Source organism: Lissotriton helveticus, chromosome 3_1, assembly GCF_964261635.1.
Source record: "Lissotriton helveticus chromosome 3_1, aLisHel1.1, whole genome shotgun sequence".
NCBI lineage: Eukaryota > Metazoa > Chordata > Amphibia > Caudata > Salamandridae > Lissotriton > Lissotriton helveticus.
In genome coordinates, this window is record NC_136061.1 from 559,179,571 (window position 1) to 559,185,103 (window position 5,533).

Consider the following 5,533-nt stretch of genomic DNA (forward strand, 5'->3'; position numbering starts at 1 on the left):
TTGTCTCATACGTTTAAGACAGTGTGAATATACATTACCTTTTCTGGATTACAATTGCCAAAGCGGAAGACTTTTGGTTTCTTAAAGCTCCCTACGGAAGGAGTGCTATGTGGTGAATCTAACCACTGGATAAATATTTCTATTATTTGGTTACAAATAAGGAAGGGCTCCCTTATTATTGGAACTTTACCGTCCATTTGTAAACTCCTTAAAAGAAGGAGTTGTTTTGTTTTCACAGTTGGCTCGGGGGACTATGAGGGTATGTTAGCTTTTTTCATACAGAAAATAAGTAGTGGGCACTAGCACTTCTATATAGCTTATATTCTGCTCTGCTTTATTTTCTCAGGATTGGAAGATGCTTGAGAGCTGGTTGTGATGTTTGCTAACTATTAGGCAGTACTCATAAGTTCTTCCATTGACTCTTTAGGAATTTAGTCAAAAGTGTCTTTGGTGCCACAGCACAATTAGCAGCAAGTCCCCTGGGAGCCCAATTGGCCCAGTTCACATCCTACTTGCTCTCACAGCACAGAATAGTTCAGCGATAGAGTGGGCGCCCACAACTCACACCCGCGAGTCCTGCTCAATTTGGAAAAGTCAGACTGCTCGCAGCCCATGCAGCAGCACTTGGTAGCACAGGCTCTCTCTCCTGAGCAGAGCTGCCAGAGATCTTTCAGTTGTCAGACCAACTCCTAGTTTACTAAGACACAGTAAGTTGACTTTGCTCAAAGGGGCTGGGGGGGGAGGGGGATCCAGCATCTCTACTGGAACTGGTACAACATCATCAACAGCATCCTTGGCAGTCCTCAGTGGTGGGTTAGGGGTAGTTCCCACTCATAGCAGGTCCAATCCACCAATTTTAGCATTAGTCTATCCTTCAGGTGGCAGCCTGAATCCTTTGGCAACATTAATACTGGCAGCCCTTTCTGGCATACAGAATTGCTGCGGTATGTGGTTAAAAGTGTGTAGGCTATTCCATCACAAGCGTCCCAGCCCAAACAATCACAAGTCTTGGCATTCCTCAAAGTAGTAACTTTACCTGTGGCCCCCACTGGCATTTAGAGTCACTGCAGTGGTAGGGGTGTAGCAAGACCCGCACGGCACTCAACACATGGCTCAGTCTATAGCGGCCCTCTCATGGCATACCGGGATTGCCAAAAACAATTCTGCATACAGGCTAGGGCCCGAAAATGTGCAACCGAATCGTCACACCTTGCACAGGGAGTACTCAGGGTAGGGCACCCCACTGGACTCCTTGCTCTACAACGCTCTCCTCTTACTCACAAGGCACACTGGTCTTGGCAAGCAGGCAGGCACTGTTTTTCCAGGGCAGGTGATCTTGGTTTACCTGGGTGATGGCCTCTCACCCTGCAGGGAGACTAGAAGGCCTGGTCACAGGAGGAAGTCTTGCAAAGCTTCACCTTCTCACACAGCCTGACTAGATGCTTGGTAGGTAACACATTTTTGGGGACACTGTTTTCTTAAAACTCTTTGCTTATTGCATTTTGTTATTTCAACAGTAAACTTGTACAACAGTGTGTTTCATTAAGGTATAAACAATCATAGTGCATATTCATCTCTGCTAACCACTTTGGAACCGTGGAGCACTTTGTAAGCTCTCCTGTGCACATCGTAAACACAACAAGTGGAACTTTTAACTTTCCCAATCCTATTTCCATGGGGAATCAGAAGTAGTGCCTCACTGTTTTGTGTGGGGTGGGGTGAGAGTAAGACTACCTACACCACCAGGTAACAACCCACCTTCTATCACTCCCTTCTCATGTAAGTGGCCACTGCCACCCCCAATTCCCTGAGTGATATTAGAAATGTTGGGCTACTCAACCTCCCTTTCTTATAGTCCTTTTTCAGACACCAAATGTGATTTAGGGTCCGAGTCTTTATAGTTTTATGCTGTGGTTCTGCTTCTTTTGAAGTGGGCACTTGAAAGATGTCTACCATAGCAGACATGCCTGTGAAGCTGATTGTTCACAACACAATTCATAGGAGCGACCAGAGTTCACACCTAATGTCAACCACAGTGATATGTGCATCAAAAGGTTAACCCCAGAACCTCTGCCCTACTCTTTATAATTCCCTTATCAGCCCTATCTCTATTCCTGAGCTGTGTCCAGCCTTCTTCCTTGTGATCTATCACTAAATTAAAAAGCAGTAGTTGGAAATGTAAAAGCAGTCTCTTTCTTTTCCCTCCATTATTTCCCTATCCTACTGACAGGAATGCAGAAATACACAGTGTACATCCATAGCACATTTTCTTTCCAACAGTGTCCCTCCATGCATTGTACCCTTACTTGTACACATGCATTCAACACACACACATACTCAGTCTACGTGCACTGTTCAGCACTGAAGCTTTTCTATACTTAACCAGGGTGTGCTATTTACAAACACACACACTGCCAGCATACACACTCACTTTGTGCACGCTGCACAACACTTCACTTTTCATGTATTGTACTCCATGCAAGCACACATACACCCAGGACAAGCTTTGCCAGTGCTCGCAAGGCACAGTACTGCATCTCTCATGCAATGTATTCCTCTCAAGAATACATACACCCAATACATGTACTATCCATACATGCACTGCATAGTACTGCTCCATCCTTGTACAGTCATACCAGGGAACAATCATTATGTTCACATCATCATGCTTGTAATGAAGTGTGGGAGTTCATGCCTTGCTGGACTACAATATCAAGCTCTGAGTGGTGGAGAGAAGAGCACAGCTGGTAAAACACGGCGAAAGTTCACACAATCATCTCTGAACATTACTTCTGCACATTACTTCTGCAAGGGTTCTGTGGAAGGCCAGAGTCAGGCACGAAAGAAAGAAAAAAGGGCGTGCTATAGAGTGTTCCCTCCAAACTACCACCTCTAAAATACAATCTAAAATAAAGGTAGTCCAAAACATAGGAAAAGAAGTTGTGCCTGCAAATATATTCACTCTAAATAAGTTTGACCAAGTAGCCAGCAGTTTCATTGTATGACCATCATCTGATACTGCAAAGGAAACAGAGTTTAAAGCTAGGGTCTGCCCTCATGGTCTCTGTCATCACTGTGCTCAGCTGGGAGTCAGTGAGTATGTGCTGTCATAACCAGGGCTTTCATGGTTGCATTCCGTATAGGCGAGGAGATGACAGGAATATCTCTGGCTACTCGTTGGCAGGAGGGCACATTCAGACCTACCAACATATCCAGGATACCTTTCACAACCTTGTGGTAGGTGAAGTGCAGGTACAGAAGAAAATGCATGTGCAGGGCAGTCAGCGTGTCGCAGAGGATGAGCAGTTGGGTGCGTCTAACTGTCCAGAAAATAGAACCTCAATAATGCAGTGGGGACAGCCCTCCGAGGGCTAGCCAGTAGAGGTAAAACATAGAGTGGAAGTGGATGTTGTAGGAAATGAAAACATGATGCAGTTTACGAAGAGCCCATAGCCCAAAAAAGAGCATCTGAAGCATGGTGATCAAAGCATTACACAAATAAGCCAGAAAATATATGAAAGAGGAGCAGCCAACCCAATAACCACAGCACGTGCCAATGGCAGAGCCCATCATTGGACCTTCTCTAATGACTGTGCCGGATGTCTTCAAGTCATGAAGAAAAATCGCCACCAGGGAAATGACCAGCATCAGGGGACTGTAAAGCTCACCAGCAATTTTCTGAGGAACATTGATCACTCTAACAGGAAACATGGTCTGTTTCGAACCTAGATTGGCTCCACGTCGAAGTAGGGCCAGAGGATATCAATGTTAACATAGAGATTGAAGGCCGTGGAAGCTTGCCTCTTCCCAGCCTGTCACATTTCATCTGCCACTTGTCGGCCCAGCTGTCCTTTGAAGCCTTTCATCCCAAGGAACTCTTCATACTCCTCCTTGCCTCCTGCAGCGCAGCTTGCACCTCCTCATCATTTACTTCTTCCTTCAAACGCTCATGGATTTTGTTCATGTCTTCAAAGCTGGAGCCAGAAGTGTCGTCCATGTTTTCTATGTTGATTACGGCTGAACCTCCACCCAGGAGATTGTCTTCAAATCCACACCATTCTGCTGCTGTCATGGTCCTGCCTCCTTTGGGTGCTGCAGGGGTAGTCATGTTGACCCATGGTTGTCAATCCTCCTGACAGGTGGTGTGTTGTGAAAGTCCAACCTCAGGGTTCAGGACGCGCACTTTAACTATTGGTGCCGTCTTTGTACGTTGCAGCTGGGAGCCGCACATTGCTGCAGCTCCCTAATCACATACTATCAGTGAAGACTACTGCCACAGCAGGGCCAGCCTTAGGCATGTGCAAGCTGTTGCCGCCAAACCCCAGGGGCCACCACGCCAATATATATCCTTAATATAATAATCCTCTGAGGATGGATACATATTTGCGTGGCGGGCGCTGGCAGGGATTTGGCGGCCTCCAGCTCTGTTCCACTTCCAAACACCCTGACCCCCCCTCTTCACGGGCCTCCGCACCTTCCTGAGCTCCGGGGGGCTCAGCCCCGTCCAAAACCCCTCTTCCGGGCTCCCTACCTACGCTCCCTGCCCAGGGTCGCCATGAGCCTAGAGCCGCCCCTGGCCACAGGTGCTCAGATCATCCGTTGCGGTTGCTCCGGCTTTTCCACTGGAACCCTCCAGACCTCCAATTGTTTCTACCCATTGCGCACTCCACTAGCAGCTATACACCGCTCGTTGTATTGACCTCTTACACGACCCGTGGCCACCCACAGCCAGCTCAACCAGTGGCCGTACCTACATTGATCATCGCCACCGTAATTGCCGACACACTAGCATCACAATTTTCTACAGTTAGGAAATACCCAATTTTAGGACTGATCGCCTCCACAGGTATTTCTTGTCTCAGGCATATACAATTAAGTCCTGATTATGATCCCCAGATCATAAAGAGGGATTGAAACATCGACGACAAGGAGTACCATGACTATTGCAATTGTTTTTCATTTTAACAAGGATAGCATTGGTACCTTAAAATAGAAGGTACATTAATTGTTTATAATTTGTGAAGATGTCTGAACTTTGTTGATTTATTTGTTTCCTGTCCCGCATGTTTCCCACTTTTTATGTTATGGGTTTTTTAAAGATTTATTAAAATCTTATATTACTTCATTTGATTTCCGTTGCAATAGAAATTGTTTGAGTTCTATGTGCATTTTGTAATGTATCCGTAGGGAGGGAGCTCTTATTCCTCTATAAATATCTATTCCAGGCAGAGCAGCTGCCTGAAGTAAAAGGCGCAGTCTCCATAAGCAGGCAGGGGGGTGGAAGGAGTGTACAATAGGCAGGGTTTTGTTCTTTGGAGGGAAGGAGGGCACCACACAGGGAGATGCAGCACAGACGCTGCATGTAAATGATAAAGCGTGTCACTCGTGAAATGAGCGCCGTGCTGAGAGTAAAAGTATTTTTAAAGTTATTTATTTAAGAAATGGAGAACAAAGGAAATGCACAGCCGCCACACTTCAAGGTAAAGCACGGCATGTTGCGCTGTACCAAAAGAAATAAAATATACTGTAAATA

The 5,533-nt window shown here is 46.1% G+C and overlaps 1 pseudogene; it reads right to left on the reverse strand.

Moving 5' to 3' along the window:
* Positions 1 to 3,090: 3,090 nt before the first annotated feature.
* Positions 3,091 to 4,108, reverse strand: LOC144824662 (protein YIPF3 pseudogene; annotated as a pseudogene).
* Positions 4,109 to 5,533: the final 1,425 nt, after the last annotated feature.